This window comes from Neovison vison, chromosome 9 (assembly GCF_020171115.1).
Source record: "Neovison vison isolate M4711 chromosome 9, ASM_NN_V1, whole genome shotgun sequence".
Lineage (NCBI taxonomy): Eukaryota > Metazoa > Chordata > Mammalia > Carnivora > Mustelidae > Neogale > Neogale vison.
In genome coordinates this window covers 99279575-99297922 of record NC_058099.1, presented here as the reverse complement: position 1 = coordinate 99297922, position 18348 = coordinate 99279575, and the positions used below count along the sequence as shown (strand labels likewise).

The 18348-nt window shown below is 46.6% G+C and overlaps 1 long non-coding RNA gene across 1 annotated transcript; it reads right to left on the bottom strand.

Moving 5' to 3' along the window:
* Window positions 1–1962: 1962 nt before the first annotated feature.
* Window positions 1963–17075, bottom strand: LOC122917796. Its single transcript, XR_006386471.1, has 3 exons — window positions 16763–17075; window positions 14615–14761; window positions 1963–2040 (listed from the first exon to the last, which is right to left on the bottom strand). It is a non-coding gene; the product is annotated as an uncharacterized LOC122917796 (long non-coding RNA).
* Between the last annotated feature and the right edge of the window lie 1273 nt (window positions 17076–18348).

Below are 18348 nucleotides of genomic sequence, written 5' to 3'. Positions count from 1 at the left end.
AGTGTTCGTGACTCTCTGGTCCTGCTGCTGCCGTCCCTCCCGTTCTCCTGGCTCACAGACGTGATCAAGGGGAGAGGGGCAGAGCGGTCTTCACTGCGCCATACCCAGGATGAGAGTGTGACTGAGGCGTCTGAGATGGGACATGGTCCTGGGGAGCTGTAGGGGAGCGGATGACGGCTGAGCTGGCTCTGCGGGGCAGCCCGCTGGCCGCCCTCCACTGGCTCCGGGCTCTTTATCTGTACAAGTTATAAAATAACCCCAGGGACCGAGTGTGATAATAGCGCTAGCGACCTCTCAGCTTTGTCTGACCCTGTGCCCTCAGACCCACACATTCGGGACACTTCTGGCTTTCACCAACCCCACGGGGATCCGTGGGGTCCCGGGGGTCACAGCGCAGTGGCTGCTGTGACAGGTGCGGTCCCGACACCTGAGCTCCCAGTCACCACACAGCTGGCTACCCTGGCTCTCCAAGTGTCCAGGGGCCCTGGTGGCTTCCCAGAGGACCCTGCAGACTTCCAAATACAAAGGAATCCGATCATTCCCTACTCCGAGGGGCGCCGGTGCGGACTGGGAGGCGCATCACCTTCTCGGACAAGGAGCGCTAACAGAGCCCGAGCCCGTGCTCATTCCAGCGGCCACTCCTGCCCCTGCTGCTCCCGCTGCCCTCGCTGCCTCTGGGGCCCCCCACGTGTCCCGCCCTGCGAGCAGGCCGAGCGCACGTCCCTGCGCCAGCCTGTACGTTGCGGGTCCGCCCCTGAATCCCGACCCACCCTCGCGCCTCCGCACCGCAGCCGCCCACAGAAGCCCCACCTCCTCCTGCCCCGGCTCCCCGCTGTCGGCACGCGGCTCTACGTGCCCCACGTGCCGTACGTGCCCTGCAGCCCGGCACGTTCTGTCCACGCATGCGCTCTGGGGACACACGGCGGCCGCCTTGAGCCCCTCCCGCTCCGCCGAGGCTCGGCCTCTCCTGCGTGGCTCCTGCGTGGCAGAGACCCTCTTCCACGACCCTCACGCTCTCCCCTCCACGCCTCACACATTCTGTCCTCCCGGACCCCTTATGGTCTCTCCTCCCCGACCCTGCTTGGCCCTCCTGATGCTCCACAGCGAGCCTCGTGCGCCCACAGACGCCGTCCGCGGCTCTGACGTCACGCGCCGCAGGATGAGGTAATGCCACTCACCGCCCCCAGTCCTAGGGCGCTCGCCCGCGCAGCTGTCCCCGTTCCACGTGCCCCCGTCCCTGTGTCCCCGGCTGGCACGCCCACGCGCTCCTCCGCCGCTGCCCCCGTGCGCCCGCCCCGGGGACCCCAGCTCGAGTCCCGGCCCAGCCCCGTGTGAATCTGGCTTCCGCGCTCTTCCGTCCACGGAGGGCACTGGAGCTCCGCACGCCGTTTTCACGGCCCGTGTCCCGGCCGTGTCTTGTGTCCCTGCGGGGCCAGCCGTGGTGCCGCTCCGTGCGCAGCACGTGTGTTCTCCGCAGCCCTCCGGCTCCGTCCGGAACCCCAGGATCTCCCGCCTCCACCCGACGCCCCAGGCCACGCCCCGGGGCCGCTGCTGGCTGCGGCCGTCGCTGTCCCTGGGCCCTCTGGCCCGTGTGCACGGCTTCCGCGGGCCGCAGGCCTCTCCCTCCGCAGACCTCCCGCGCACTGCGGTCCGGTGTCGCGCGCTGCCTCCGGGACACCCCCGCGGACGCCGCCAGTCTGCGCGCGGAGCGGGGCCTCTGGGCGTCCCGGGATCCCTGCTCGGGGCGTTTCCCACCGCGTTCCTCAGCCGCAGCCCCGGGGCCCAGCTCGTCAGCCTCGCTTCATCACGCGGTCGTGCTGCCTCGGACGCCGCACACTTCTCCGGGCAGTCCCGTCTCCGTCCCCGCGGCCGTCCCGCAGACCCTCCCGCCCGGCACCGCTGCGAGCGTGGCTAGCGCCGCGCTTCCTCGCGTGCGCCCCCGGGGCGCGTAGCATCCGCAGCCGCCGTGCTCCAAGGCCGAGGGATGTCCACTTTTGAACTTTAAGACGCGACTGTCTTGCGAAGCGCTTGCTTCATTCGCTGAAACGAAAAAATGGTAAATCACAGCTGTCACCGTCTGGATTCCCTTTAGTGTCGTCTTCCCTGCGGTCTTGCGCATTTCTGTCCCCAGGTTAGCGTGATTCAGGGCACCTGTGCTCCCTGACCACGTTTTCCTTTTGGCTTCTATCTGCATTCCGAGAGTCTTCCCTGCTCGCTGTTTTTAGGGAGATGGAGGCAATAGATCTTTTGTTCCTTATCCATTGACAAGGACCTCTGTGTCTCATGTACAATTCCATTTTTATGACTTCTACTGCCTTCCGGAAGCATCTTAGGATATTTTACCACTTTTTTTAAGCCAAAAGTTCTGCACAACTGTTTAAACTCTGAGAGGAACATAGCACAAAAAATAAAAAATAACAACTGAAAATGGTGGTAGAAGTGTCATCCGGTGCCAGGGACCTCAAGCCAGCGGCCGGGGTGGCGCCTCAGCTCCACGGAGACAGACCTGCTTTGTCTCTCAGCCACTGCGGCCTGCGCTCTGTGCTCAGCAGGGAGTCCGCTTGGGATTCTCTCCCTCTGCCTCTGCCCACCCCCGCCCTGCCCACTTGTGTGCTCTCTCTTTCTAAAATAACAACAGTAGGGGCGCCTGGGTGGCTCGGTGGGTCGAGCTTCTGCCTTCAGCTCAGGTCATGATCTCAGGGTCCTGGGATTGAGCCAGCATTGGGCTCTCTGCTGGGGAGGGGCTGCTTCTCCCTCCCCCTCTGCCTGCCTCTCTGCCTACTTGTGATCTCTGTCAAATAAATAAACAAAATTTAAAAAAAAATAACAGTAATGTCAGATGGAGTCACATTCGAACCCAGTTATTTTCCGTATTGGTAATCAGTTAAAAAAACTATTACATTGATTTTTTAAAATAATTAAATGTGAATTTAAAGGAATCTTAATTGGAAAAACTAATACTAGATCAGTTAGATCTTTTTTCCAGTAATTAAATGCAGATCTCTCACAGAGCCTGTGTTGTGTGTTTAAGACCTCACTTTGCTTTTCTCAACAGAACCAACAGCACTTCTTAAGGTCTCACCAGGGCAGGCTTTGTGACATCAGTCACATGTCTGCTAAGTGTTAGGTCCGTTATTAAACGAAACGAGACTGAGACAGTGAAAGTTATTTAAAGCTTTATTTATGACAAGTATTAGAAGTCAGACTGACCGGCCAGGGGAACGAGACTGAGACAAGGTGAAAGCTATGCAAAGCTTTATTCTGTGCTAAGCATTAGAAGTCAGACTGACCGGCCAGGGCCGTCTCCGAGGAGAGAAACCACCCCCAGCTTACAGGCTCAAGAATGGACTGACTGACCGGTCAGGGCTGCCTCCGAAGAGGGCGACCCCTCCCCATCTTACAGACTACCTTTTATAGAGCAAAAGTCTGGCCACACATAGGTGGCCAATGAGACTGTAGTCACGTTAGGTCACACTAGGTCAGAATTGGTGCTCAAGGTTGGCGGCCAAACGGTGGGGTTTACATTCTTTGGTGGTTAGGGGAAAGTATGTGTGTTTCTTACTGACTGGATGTCTCCACCTGGCCCGACGCGTCCTTGTATTCTGGGCTCTGTTATCAAGAACTGGCCGACCTGGCCTTGTACTCTGGGCTGTGTTATTAGGAACTGGCTGACCATATTTTACTGGTTCCCCAGACTTGCTTCTAAGTAAGTTCCTCTGGGGGGAGGTGGGCAGGGTCAGTTTAAGTTTTACTGCATGAACAACAAAATGGCTTTTAACCAAGATGGAGTCGCTCTGGCTAAATAGGTCCTTAAACTAAGTAGCCCAAAAAGGAGGTTATTCAATGATCAAAAAATTACAGTTTTAGAAAGTCTATATAGGAGTCTCCATGTTTTAACATGTACCTTAGGCACTTAAAACAAGGGACCAGAATGTGCCCTGATATATTTATTTCTTTTAATTGTAGGTTTATATATATTTATCTTTAAAGTGTTTAGAACAACATTAATACATGTTTATATATTATATATGCAAAAAGAGAAGTGAAAAAGATAAATGGAAAATGAAATAAGCACTGTTTTAAAATATTTTCATCTTATTTAATGATACAAAATTATTTTACTTTTACCAGAAAAATAATAGAGCAGTGTGATTGTATGTGCATCATTATTTTTTAAATTTGGTTTGCAGCTTTTGATGCAGACATGTGAGGTCTGGCTCTAGATTACATTTATTTTGACGCTTGGTTTTCATCTCTGTCATTGGTGAGAAGGATTCTCTGAAATATGCATGATTCCAGGAGGAGGATATGGGGCCATGGCTGCCCTCTTTGGGTTGTACTTCCAGTAATTCAGGCATTTCCACTCATTCTGGAGAGATTTTAAGGGAGTCAGTTTTATCTTTCCTGATGGAGGTCAGGAAAATGCAGATTAATATCTGCATATTAATCAGATATTTTACTTTTTCTATTTTTATCAAGTGGGTTCTTCTTTTGGAAGATTTCAAAACAAGTTAAAAAAACACTCCATTCCTCAATTTTTAAGTGTGCTGTACGATTCTCACAACAACACAATTATGGCAGCAAAAAGTGCTCTCATCCCAACATCTTTCTTTGGAAAAGGAGATTATCTTTATCCTAGTGTTAAGTCCTGAAATTTACCAGGAAGGAGTAGATGATGCCTGATCATTTTGGAAGGTATCTTGTAGGTGACAGACTGCTCAGGGACACTTCTAGGCATTGAAAAATTTAGCAACATTTTCAACTTTTGTTGTAATGTCCAAGCTAAAAACCTCATTTAAATATTTTTTATTATGATTTCTTCTCTCTAAGATAAATAATTTTTTAAAAGGGGGGCAGTGCCTGGGTAGCTTAGTTGATTGAGCACCCACCTCTTGGTTTCAGCTCAGGTCATGAGCTCAGGGTCCTGGGATCTAGCCAACCCCTCACTTGGGCTCTGTTCACTGCTGGGGGATTCTTTCCCTCTGCCCCTGCCCCCACTCATATTCTCTGTCTTGGTCTCTCTCTCTCTCTCAAATAAATAAATTCTTAAAAAAAAATATTATGAGGTCATTTGAAAATTACCATAAATGACCTTAGACTTTCCTGGTTATTCTCCATATCATCACAGTAAAGTAGGCTCCCCATTTAATACTAGAACCCATATATTTACTACTTGGATGTGGGCAAACTTGAATGTGCTATGGTAACCTAAAAGTGAGTGAGTGGAGCAGGAGCAATGCTCTCTTTATGGAGTCTCTGTTTATTTTTCAGACATGCCCATTGTCTTACCATGACAGAGATGCACATGAACAGTCATCCCGATGGGGAGGTCTGGTGTTCACACATGACTTCGGAGACCAATGGGCTAGACAACCAGTTAGGGTAGAGGTCCCCAAAATTTCAGCTGCTTTGCTTTTCATCATCTTTCCTCCTTTTAAAGTTTTAGTCATATAGATTTTTATTTCCTTTTTTTTAAGATTTTATTTATTTATTTGACAGACAGAGATCACAAGTAGGCAGAGAGGCAGGCAGAGAGTGAGAGGAGGAAGCAGGCTCCCTGAGGAGCAGAGAGCCAGACTTGGGGCTCGATCCCAGGACCCTGGGATCATGACCTGAGCCGAAGGCAGAGGCCTTAACCCACTGAGCCACCCAGGCGCCCTGATCTTTATTTCTTGATAAGCACATTTCTAGGTATTTCTAATTAGGTTTTTATAATCGATGGGACATTTTCAGAAGTGGGTATTGTTGGCAAATACGGATACCAGCAATTCTGTGTTTTAGCTCCATCACTTAGTAGCTGTGGGCAAATTATTAACTTCTCCGTGCTGCAGTTTCCTCTTCTGTAAAGCTGGGATTTATTCCAGTATCTACTTCATAGAATTCTTATGAGAATGAAACAAGTTCCTATATAAGAAATACTCTAGTGCCTGGCACACAGTTAACCCCTATGATGACCAGATTGAACCATCTTGCTTTTTCCTTATAATAAAATGTGTATTCTTTTAGGTTTTCCAGACATCTAATCCTATTATCTATAAATAATGATATTTTTCCTTCTTTCCTATAATTACATTTTATTTCTTTCTTTTGTCTAATAATTATTAATAAAAATTTAATAATAATATTGCATAATGGAGATAGTGCATACCACATGTGTCTGATTCTAATGTTATATTTCACCACTAAGTGCTATATATTCACACATTTATCTTATTGAGTACTTAATATATTCTTTCATTCCTATTGCATTTATGACGTCAATCAAGAATGAATTTTTTTAAAATATTTTATTTATTTATTTGACAGACAGAGATCACAAGTAGGCAGAGAGGCAGGCAGAGAGAGAGGAGGAAGCAGGCTCCCCGCTGAGCAGAGAGCCCGATGCGGGGCTCGATCCCAGGACCCTGGGACCATGACCTGAGCCGAAAGCAGAGGCTTTAACCCACTGAGCCACCCAGGCGCCCAAGAATGAATTTTGAGGGGCGCCTGGGTGGCTCAGTGGGTTAAGCCTCTGCCTTTGGTCATGAACCCAGGGTCCTGGGATCGAACCCCACATCGGGCTCTCTGCTCAGTGGGGAGTCTGCTTCCCTTTCTCTCTCCCTCTGCCTACTTGTGATCCCTGTCTGTCAAATGAATAAATAAAAATCTTTAAAAAAATGAATTTTGAAATGATCATATAGTTTTTCTTTGACTTTTAAAATGATTATTTATACTGGTAGGTTTCCTGATACTGAACCATCCTTGAATGAATGAGTTGATCCTTGACTTGGCTGTGGTTTATGACTTTATAATGTACCGAAGAACTTTGTTAACTAATACTATGACTTTTACATGAATATTTGCAAGTGGAATCAGTCTGTAGTTCACTTGATCATGTTCAACACCTTCCTCTACTCTATTTCCTGTGGATGAGTAGTAGGATCTAGGGACTTAATCGTATTCTGGCTCTTTTGGGCAGGCATGTCTCACAGGGGCTGTGCTTCTCCACTGGAAGGCTCGTTATCTCTGGTGATCTCTCTTTTTACAGTGTCAGCAGCCACCAATGCCCACTGCTTAGATCCTTTAATTCATTAGGGATTGCAGTATTCTGCAATTCTGCTGACAGTGGTATTCTGTCAGCCTATATCTTCATTTATTAGCTGGAATATCAGCTTCTCATCTACTACAGTTTTTAAAGAAAAGGTGAGATAAAAGCTTGAAAGCCTGATATTTTTTTTCCCCTTCAGCATCTTCCAGTATTTCTTCTCTCTTTTTGGGGGGCGGGGTGGTATTGGGTGTGTTTAGTAATAGTATTTTTATGAACCAATGTGCTTAAATGGATTTGGCATGCTTCAGCCCACTGTGTTATTGATGACCAGATCGCCTCCTTCTTGGCCAGTGAGGGCTTCCTCAGGTTAGCTTCTGAGTCTTTCTGACATGCCGTCACTTCTTTGCTATTTGGTGTGACAAGATGTTTCAGGTTATCCTGCCCTTGACCAGGCCCTTACCCTCTGCAAGGAACCCTGGTTCATCGAAGTGAGAAATAGTGATCGTGACACACCCTGGGGGCTAGGGAATCTGCACACTTCTGGGTTGGTCTCTGCTTCCACATTTATCAGTGGACAGATCTAGGAGATAAGTTTAGTTGTTCTTACTTCTTAAAAAATATAAATCACGTTTCTATTTATAATTCAAATTTGGGGCAATAAGATTCTCATTTAACTGCTATCTTAAAAATCTGTATCTCTCGGGCGCCTGGGTGGTTCAGTTGGTTGAGCAGCTGCCTTTGGCTCAGGTCATGATCCTGGACTTCCAGGATTGAGTCCCGCATCAGGCTCCCAGCTCCTTGGGGAGTCTGCTTCTCCCTCTGACCTTCTCCTCTCTCATGTTCTCTCTCACTCATTCTCCCTCAAATAAATTTAAAAAAAAAATCTTTAAAAAAAAATCTGTATCTCTCATCCTCCATCCTGAAAATTCTTTCATCTTCGAATACTCCAGAACAATGCTGAAATATGGTGAACATCCTTGTTTTCTTTCTACCTTATTAACAAGCTGTCAGTATTTCTCCATTGACTATGGTATTGGACTATGGATTGGATTAGGTCAGTTCTTCTTTCCATATTTTATTATGGGGTTTTAAGAAATAGACTTTGAAATTTTATCAAATCTCATTCCAACATCTATGAGATGATCAGGTTTTTTCAATTTTATCCATGCATTCAATTAATTTTGTTAGTAGGTTTTCCAATATTGAGTCATCAGTGGGTTCCAGTTATGAAAACAGCTGATCAAGATATCAAGTGCTGCTTGATTCCATTTACTAGTGTTTTACTTTGGATTTCTGCTTTAGTAATTGAATTTGAGATCACCTGTGATAAGTGCCACCCACCACAGGTTTTGGTGTCTGCAGTATGTTGACTACGCATAAACATTATTAATGTTACCTTCCCATCCCCCATGCTTGGGGAACCACTTACGTACCTTTGGTTTATTTGTTCTTAGGTCTGTAGACCACACTTGGGTACTGTCTGTGTCTTTTCCTCTCCATGGAAGAGCCATTTGAAACCATGCTCTCTCTCATTATCTATTGATGTTCGAATAGTTCATAGATTTTTTTTTTTTTAAGATTTTTATCTATTTATTTGACAGAGATCACAAGTAGGCAGAGAGGCAGGCAGAGAGAGAGAGGGAAGCAGCCTCCCTGCTGAGCAGAGAGTCCGATGCGGGGCTCGATCCCAGGACCCTGGAATCGTGCCCTGAGCCGAAGGCAGCGGCTTTAACCCACTGAGCCACCCAGGTGCCCCAGCATCTTCTCTTCTAATGTTTGGTCTTTGACCCAGGTTTCCTGAGGCAGGGTGCCTGAAATGCTTGCAGTTTCCTGGGTGGTAGGAGGATCTTTGGTTCTAATGAGACGACTTTGGGTGGGCTCCTGGGTGTCTCCTGGGTTGGTCACCATGATCAGAGGCTTGGGATTTTCCACCCTGCCCTCCGTTCTCTTGAGAAGGGAAAAGGGCTGAAAATGAGGTTATGATCCATCATGCCTGTGTCAGGAAGCCTCCATAAGGTCCCAATGGAACGGAATTCAGAGAGCTTCCGGGCTGGCGAGCATGACACAGGCGCCCGTGCTTGGGGCCCTCCCAGACCCCGAGCCCTGTGCTCTCTTCATCTGGCTGTTCGTGTGTATTCGATATCATAGCCTTAAAAACCCAGCGGGCGGAGGTGTTTCCCTGAGTTCTGTGATCTCTTTTAGCAAATGAATGGAACTCAAGGAGACGGTCGTTGGAACCTCTGAATTATATCCTGTTGGTCTGATGCTCAGGTGACACCCAGGACCTGCTCTGACCTTGGAAGTGGGGGAGGGGTGCCTGGTGGGACTGAGCCCTTAGCCTGCGGGATCTGATGCTGCCTCCAGGTAGACGGTGACAGAACTGAGTTGAGCTGCAGGACACCCACCACATCTGGTCACTGGCGGTGAAAGAAGTTAAGTGTTCTGTGTGAGAATCAGGAGGTCCTCGGAGGACAAATGCCCAGGACCCAGAACAGAGGTTTTTTCCCTACAGCAAAAGGGAAAGATGGGGCTTTTCATTTTTAGAAATAATCGATTTTACTTACTTAGTATTCTTTTATATATCTTAGCTGATTTATTAGTTTTACCATTTTTCTCTTTTCTGTATGTGTTGATTTATTCCTTCTAGTTTCTCTAGGTTTTTTGTTTTGATTTTTTAAAAAGACTTTATTTTGGGCATCTGGGTGGCTCAGTCGGTTAAGCATCTGCCTTTGACTCAGGTCATGATCCCAGGGCCCTGGGATGGAGTCCCACATCGGGCTTCTTGCTCGGTGGGGAGCCTGCTTCTCCCTCTGCCTGCTGCTCCCCCTGCTTGGGCGCTCTCTCTCTCTCTCTCTCTCTCTCTGACAAATAAATAAATAAAATATTTTTTTTAAAAAAAAAGGACTTTATTTTTCAGTAATCTCTATACCCAATGTAGGGCTTGAATTCACAGCCCTGAGATGGAGTCACACATTCCACCAAAGCCAGCCAGGCACCCCCTAGTTTCTTTAGTTTGAAAATATTGTTCTTTTTCTAATATCTAGAGTTGAATGCTTAAACTATTTTTCTTCTTTTTTGCTTATCAAAAATAATACTTGACTATGAATCTTTCTAAGTGATGTTTTAGCTTTAGTATTGGTGCTATTGCTCTCAGCTATCAAATTTTTTCTTTGACTCAAATGTATTAAGAGATTTTAGAAAATGATTTGGGTAACAGGGTTTTTTCCCTAATTTTTATAATTAATTATAATTGTTCTGACCTGAGATCAGATAAAGTCACGTGTAGCATTTGTCTTTACCCTGAGGCAGTCTTTGTGTTCAATGCAGAACTGTTCACAGAAGGATGCAAAAGATGTGTTCTCCGGAACTCACAAGAAAGAAACAAGAAATAAGAAAAAAACACAAAACTTCTGTATTTACTTAAAAAAAATTTTTTTTTAAAGATTGTATTCCTTTGAGAAAGAGTAGAGCTTGAGTTGGTGGAGCGGGGCGTGGGGGGCGGGGGAGGTTCAGAGGGAGACACAGACTACCTGCTAGCTGGCAGCCGGAGCAGGACCTGAGCCAGAGGCAGCCGCTTTTCTGACTGAGCCACTCAAGAGCCCCACTTTAAATTTTTTTTTTTAAGATTTTATTTATTTATTTATTTATTTGTCAGAGAGAGAGAGAGAGAGAGCACACACAAGCAGGCAGAGCGGCAGGCAGAGGCAGAGAGAGAAGCAGGCTTTAACAAGGAGCAAGGAGCCCGATGTGGGATTTGATCCCAGGAACCCGGGATCCTGACCTGAGCTGAAGGCAGTGGCTTAACCCACTGAGCCACCCAGGCATCCCATAAATTTTTTTAAAAGTTTATTTATTTAAGCAATCTCTACACTCAACATAGGGCTCAAACTCACAACCTTGAGACCAAGAGACACATGCTACGCCAACTGAGCCAGCCAGGTGCCCTTGTATTTATTTTAATTAAGAACTGTCAATAGTACAATTTTCTCATTTATGAATAAGAGTTATAAATTGTGAGTAAAGGTTTCTAACTGATGGACTAGCCAAATTATTGTTAATGTGCTTGACTATGTTACAAGCACTTAAAAAGATATATTCTTTGTTAACAGTGAATAGAGTTTACATGAATCAATTAGGTCTACCTTATTTTTTATATCCTTCAGGCTCTTTTAGATATAATTATTATTTTTCCCTATCTGATTTACCATGAACCAATAGGAGTGAATGAAAGTCTCCTAATTCCAGAATGTTTCTGTCAGTGTCTTGTATTCCTTGGAGCATTTGAATAACATTTTCTGAGCTGGGCTACTTGGTATGTTGGACTGTACCTTTTGTTGTCTATGACTGGCCTTCCTTCGTCACACTGAATACTCTGCCCTAAATGCCACCTCCTCTGATGGTGACTTTGTAATCTCTGCTTTCTCTTTCTTTTCATTGGTTTGGCATGTCTGTGTCCATCTTTTACTATAGTATTTAAGTTACTTTATTTTGGACCCATCTCTTTTATGTGACATATAAATTGGGTTTTGCTTTGTGATTCCATCTGAGTTTTTAAAAATTATTTTAAATGATCATTAAATATATAAAACATAAATTTTACCATCTCAACAATTTTTAATGTATATATATATTTCAAGTTTTAAATTCCAGTTAGTTAACATACAGTGTAATATTAACCCCAGGTATACAGTGTAGTGGTTGCTTCATATACCACCCAGTGCTCATCACAAGGGCACTGCTGGATCTCTACCATCCAGTTCACCCATGCCCCCTCCCCACCTCCCTCCCCGCCAGTGACCATCAGTGTGTTCTGTGTAGTTAAGAGTCTGTTTTTTGGTTTCTCTCGCTCTTGCTCTCTTTTCCCTTTTGCTCTTTTGTTCTGTTTCTTAAATTCCACATATGAATGAAATCATATGGTATTTGTCTTTGTCTGATTTACTTCGCTTAGCATAATACTCTCCAGTTCCATCTATGTCATTGTGAATGGCAAGATCTCATTCTTTTTTTTTTTTTTAAAGATTTTATTTATTTATTTATTTGTCAGAGAGGGAGAGAGCACAAGTGAGCACAAGCAGGCAGAGCGGCAGGCAGAGGCAGAGAGAGAAGCAGGCTCCCTGCTGAGCAAGGAGCCCAATGTGGGACTCGATCCCAGGACCCTGGGATCATGACCTGAGCCAAAGGCAGCAGCTTAACCCACTGAGCCACCCAGGCACCCCAATCTCATTCTTTTTTATGGCTGAGTAATACTACCTTGTATGTATATGTATATGTGTGTGTGTGTGTGTATGTGTGTATTATATATATATAATATATATTGTGTATCTATTATATATAATATAAATGAATGGATAAAGAAGATGTGGTATACATACATATATAACCACATCTTCTTTATCCATTCATCTGTCAATGGACATCTGGGCTCTTTCCATAATTTGGCTATTGTGGATAATGATGCTACAAATAGTGGTGCCTGGGTGGCTCAGAGGATTAAGTCTCTGCCTTCAGCTCAGGTCATGATCTTAGGGTCCTGGGATCAAGACCCACATCGGGCTTTCTGCTCAGTGGGGAGCTTGCTTCCCCTTCTCTCTCTCTGCCTGCCTCTCTGCCTACTTGTGATCTCTGTCTGTCAAATAAATAAATAAAATATTTTTTAAAATGATGCTGTAAACATCAGGGTACGTCTATCCCTTTGAATTAGTATTTTTATATTCTTCTGTTAAATACCAAGTGGTGCAATTACTGGATCATATGGGAATTCTATTTTTAATTTTTTGTGGAACTTCCATACTGTTTCCCACAGTGGCTGCACCAGTTTGCATTCCTACCAGCAGTGTAAGAGGGTTCCCCTTCCTCCACATCCTCTCCAACATCTATCTGTTGTTTCTTATGTTGCTAATTTTAGCCATTCTGACAGGTGTGAGATAGTAGCTCGTTGTAGTTTTGGTTTGCATTTCCCTGATGAGGAGTGACATTGAGCATCTTTTCATGTGTCTGTTGGCCATCTGGATGTCTTCTTTAGAGAAACGTCTGTTCATGTTTTCTGCCCATTCTATAACTGGATTATTTGTTTTGGAGTGTTGAGTTGTATCAGTTGTTTATAGATTTTGGATACTAGCCCTTTATCAGATACGTCATTTGCAAATAGATTCTCCCATTCCGTAGGTTGCCTTTTAGTTTTGTTGATTGTTTCCTCCACAGCGTAGAGCTTTTTATCTTGATGAAGTCCCACTAGTTCATTTTTGCTTTTGTTTCCTTTGCCTCAGGAGACGTGTCTAGCAAGAAGTTGCTACAGCCGGTGACAAACAGGTTACTTGCCTGTGTTCTCCTCTAGGACTTTGATGGTTTCCTGTGTCACATGTAAGTCTTTAATCCATTTTCAATTTTTTTGTATATGATGTAAGAAAGTGGTCCGGTTTCATTCTTCTGCACATAGCTGTCCAGTTTTCCCAACACCATTTGTTGAAGAGACTGTCTTTTTCCCATGGCATATTCTTTTCTATTTTGATAAAGATAATTGACTATAAAGTTGTAGTGATCTAAACAGTATGATCCTGGCACAAAAATAGACCTACAGATCAACAGAATAGCAAACCCAGAAAGGAACCACCTCCACCATTTTTCAGGCGGTGGTAAGTACATTCAGTGTCGTGTCCCCCATCTTCAGAACTCTTCATCTTACGAAGTTGAAACTCTGTCCCCACTAAACGGTAACTCTGTACCCTCCCCAGGCTCCCAGTCATCCTTCTACTTTCTGTCCCGATGAAGAGTACTTGACCTTCTACTTTCTGACTGTTCGGAGTACGTCATCTAGGTGAAGTCATTTAGTATTTAACTTTTTGTGACTGGTCTTATTTCACTTAGCAGAATGTTCCTGAGTTTCATCCATTTTGTAGTATGTGTCCGAATTCCATCCCTTTTCAGGGCCAAGTAGAGCGCCCTGTGTGTCAGTCATTGTGTCTATCCACCCTCCTCTCGCCGATCCTGCGGCTGCTTCCACCTTTTTGGCTGCTAAACACTTGGGTATACAGATACCCCTTCAAGTATCTGTTTCTAATTTGGGGGGTATATATCCAAAAATGGAATTGTTGGATCATATAGAGATGCCGTTTTAATGCTTTGGGGAACCACGTACGCGTTTCCACAGCAGCTGCACTCTCTCCGTTCCCGTTAACAGGGCAAAGGGTCTTGATCTCCCCGTACCCTCACCAGTACTGGGTACTTTATGGTTTGTTAATGGTAGCCCTCTTAATGGGCGTAAGGTGGCATCTCATTGTGCTTTCGGTTTGTTTCTAGTAGTCAGTGATGTTGAAGTGCAGGTCCTGCCCTCAGTCAGGGGAGGGCATTATACAAAGGTGTGGACGCCAGGGGTGGAGATTATTGGGGATCGTCTTATCACCATAGCTGCATTTCAAAAACAACTAGAACAGAACTCTATGGAAGACATTAGAATGCATCATGTGTAGTAAGAGGATGTGTTTTTAAGTGAAGGTCTGTGCAGGAATACAAACATATCTGCCTGTGTACGTGTGGTAGAAATGTGTTTCTTACTGGTGGTCCAGAAAAAACAGGTTGAAAGCCACTGACCTGAGAGATCTTCCTGCAGACACGGAAGAGAAGACTGTCATTGATCTGCGTGTGAGCCCAGGCCCCGCGGCTTGTCTCTGCTGCTTGTGCTCCCATGGCAACCGCTTTTCTTCATTTCTGCTCTCACACGCAGTAGCCATCACAGCACTGGCATTTTCAAAGAACTTACGTCAGTCTGTTTCCTCCAAGGTTTTCTCATCAAATACTCTGAAACTTAACAAGCCTTGCTGGTGACATAACTGTGGGGAGCGCCTGCTTGTTCTGACCCGTTTTCCTGCTCGCCCAGCTACGTGTGGGGCCTGCCTGGGGGTGTTCTCATGGTGTCTGAGCTCCCCCTGCCTCTGTCGAGGTTTGGCGTTAGAGTTCTATGTTATATGTCTTAAGGGATTTGCACTTTCTGTTCCTGATTTCCCCACTATTTTCCTAAAGGTTAAGAGAAAAAGAAAGGACTGAGAAGCCCCAACTTTGCCATCTTGAAGTCTTGCTTTCCTACGGCAGCCCTAATCTCTGAAATGGGGCCCAGTGTTCTCCCACCAGGGGGGATGGCCACCTCTGTGTCCTTGCCTTCCTGGGCTGTGGCCCCGTGAAACTGGGGCAGCTGGCTGGGCTGAAACCCCTCGGGCTACACTGAATGCCAGGCTTGGGAGGGCTGGCGCCCTCCACCTGCTTGGGGAGCCCTCACTTCCACCTGCCTTGGCTCCTGGGGCTCACTCCCTCCAGGGCTGGGGCTGAACCTCATCCCTCCCAGGGCGTGTCTCTTCTCCCCCATCTCGCCTTCTTCCAGGGAGCGGATAGTTTTTGGGTTTTTTTCTCCTCCTTTCCATTAAGTGTCTATTTATTCATGAGAAATCATGGGATTTTTGCCTTTTCTCTACTTTCTTCCCAGCTTGAAGAAACACACACATTGAGCCTAGAGGCGCCACGTTCCCCTTCCCGCCCTCCCCCTGCAGCCAGAATGAGGGGCTTCTCCTCCCTCCCCCATCTTTCATTCTTCCCCCACTCGCCCCCATTCTTGACAGCACCTGATGGAGAGGGGGGCACTTAAGAGGATGCTCAGGATTTGTTCCCACCGCTTTCCCCTTATTTAGGGGAGTGTTCTGAGGGAGACACTTCTCCAAGCCGGGCCTGGCTTCTGTTTCTTTCTCTGACCGTCACTTTTCAGAAATGACGGCTTCCAGTGTCCCTTCATCCTCGCTATCTGCCCGATGCCCATTTCTGTCCTTGTATTTCTCACTCTTGCCAGGTGACGTAGAACCTTCCTGCAAGTTCTAAAAATTATTTTCTATATAATATGGTCAGGGGGTTATTCCCTTTTCCAGAAGTGCCATGGTCGCATTCTAGCCCATGGAGGAGGCTCACACACGCACAACTCAAAACAAGCCCTGTCCTGGGAAGGACCCGCTCTCATGCCCAGCGTGAGCAAGATGCAACATCGTGTGATTTCTTCCCCTCTGCTCCTGTTCTCCCCTCTTCCTTACGCTTCCTCAAAGGAAAATAGAGAAAGCTCCTTTATGCAAAGAAATGCGACACAGAAGGAGACTGTGGGCAGACTGGGCTAGCATTGCCTCGGGTATAAAACCATGTCAGGCGGGCGCCTGAGTGGCTCAGTGGGTTAAGCCGCTGCCTTCGGCTCAGGTCATGATCTCAGGGTCCTGGGATCGAGTCCCACATCGGGCTCTCTGCTCAGCAGGGAGCCTGCTTCCTCCTCTCTCTCTCTCTCTCTGCCTGCCTCTCCGTCTACTTGTGATTTCTCTCTGTCAAATAAATAAATAAAATCTTTAAAAAAAATAATAAATAAAACCATGCCATGGGGATAGGCATAGCTTTGGGTCACCTCGCTGTGGGTCTTATCAAGGAAGACCCTGATTCTCTTCTCACAAACTACCTTTCCAAGGAAGAAAATAAAACACAAACAAGTCTGTGTGTAGGGCTGTGACAACAGAATGGCGAGCACGCAGCCACGGTTCCCCTGGAGCCGGGCCTCACACTCCTCCCGGGGGCCGTGGTGAGGAGCTGGGCAGAGAGCAAGCATCCGCCGGTAGGAACCAGTGCGCAGGGCTCCTGACGGCAAGGAGATCACATAAGTGCTGATAATGACGCTAAGCTTTTTTTCAGTGTGTACAAAATTAGGAAAAATTACAGGCATACCTTGGAGATACTGTGGGTCTGGTTCCAGATCACAGCAGTCCAGCGAGTACTGCAGCGAAGTGAGTGGAAGAGCACTCTGGTTTCCCGGCGCACGTGAGAGTGACGTTCACAGGGTACTGCGGCCTATGGAGCGTGCAGCCGGTGTGTCTAAAAACAATGTTCATACTGCAATCAGAAAATACTCTGTTTCTGAAAAATGCTTACCATCCTCTGAGCTTTCGGGAGCCATAATCTTTTTGCTGGTGGAGGGTCTCGTCTGCTGTTTATGGCTGCACCACCCTCGGGGTGGCGGCAGCTGTGGCGTTTCCGAAAGTAAGACAACCCTGGAGTTTGCGGCACGGACGGACTCTTCTTCCAGGAGCAGTTTCTCCGTAGCCCGTGATGCTGTAGAACTTCTTTCACGGCAGAAATTCTCTCAAAGCTGCGGTCCGTCCTCTCCTGTTCTGCTGCTGCGTTACGGCTACTTTCGCGTGATACTCTGAATCCTTTGTTGCAGAGTTGAAGGTGCTTGACTCACGTGGTCAGAGAATGAATCTCTGGACACGGGGCGGAGTGAAGTGCAAGTTTATTAAGCGACTAGGAGCAGAAAGGAAAGAGAAAGCTCTTAGAGTGAGAGGGGTCCCGAACGGGTGCCCCGAGGGGTTTCGGGGCCAGTCTTTTCCTGACAACTTGACCAGGAAGCTTGCAGTCTTGAGATTCTGGTGCCATCTTGGTCTGAGCGAGGACTGTTGATAACCCCCTCAGGGGCTCACTTCTTTGTCATTTTCTGTCATTACTATGTAGCCACCAAAGAAAAACACTCCCTAACACCCAGGGCAGGGTAGCCCGGTTTGTTCCCTTATCTTTTGCTCACTTTGACTTAGGCTTTTGCCTCCCAGGAATAGTTTCAGAGCCCAGCCAGGGACACCGCCCCCCCTACCATACCTTAACCCTTTCCTTACTCTGCTGTCAGTTCAGCAGTCTTCACGGCATCTTCACCGGGTGTAGATTCCATCTCAAGAAACCACTTTCTTTGCTCATCCGTAAGAAGCTACTCCTCGTCTGTTCAAGGTTGATCACGGGATTCTAGCAGTTCAGTCCCATCTTCAGGCAACACTTCTGATCCCGCTTCTCCTGCTGTTCCCCCACATCTGCAGTCAGATCACACACAACATTTACTGAGTAGGTTTGCTGTCTTACGTGTGCCTACTTTGTGATGCCTCCAAAACAATTCCAGTGATGACATCAAAGATCACTGGTCACAGGCCATCGTAACAAACATAACAATAATAAACTTGGAAATGTTGTGAGAATTACCAAAATGTGACACAGGGACATGAAGTGAGCAGATGCTGTTGGAAAAAGTGGTGCCAGCAGACTTGCTCGATGCAGGCTTGCCACAAAGTCTCCATTAGTAAAAAGCACACGCTCTGTAAAGCACAGTAAGGCAAAGCAATAAAAGGAGGTGTGTTTGAATAAGCACGGAGCGTCCTCCTGACGTGAGGCTGAAAAATAAGAGTGGGTCTGCTCTGTGGCAAATCTGTATTTTGTGAGTTTCGGGGTTTCAGGAACATAAGGTGGTGCTCCAGGACACTCAGCAGTCACTT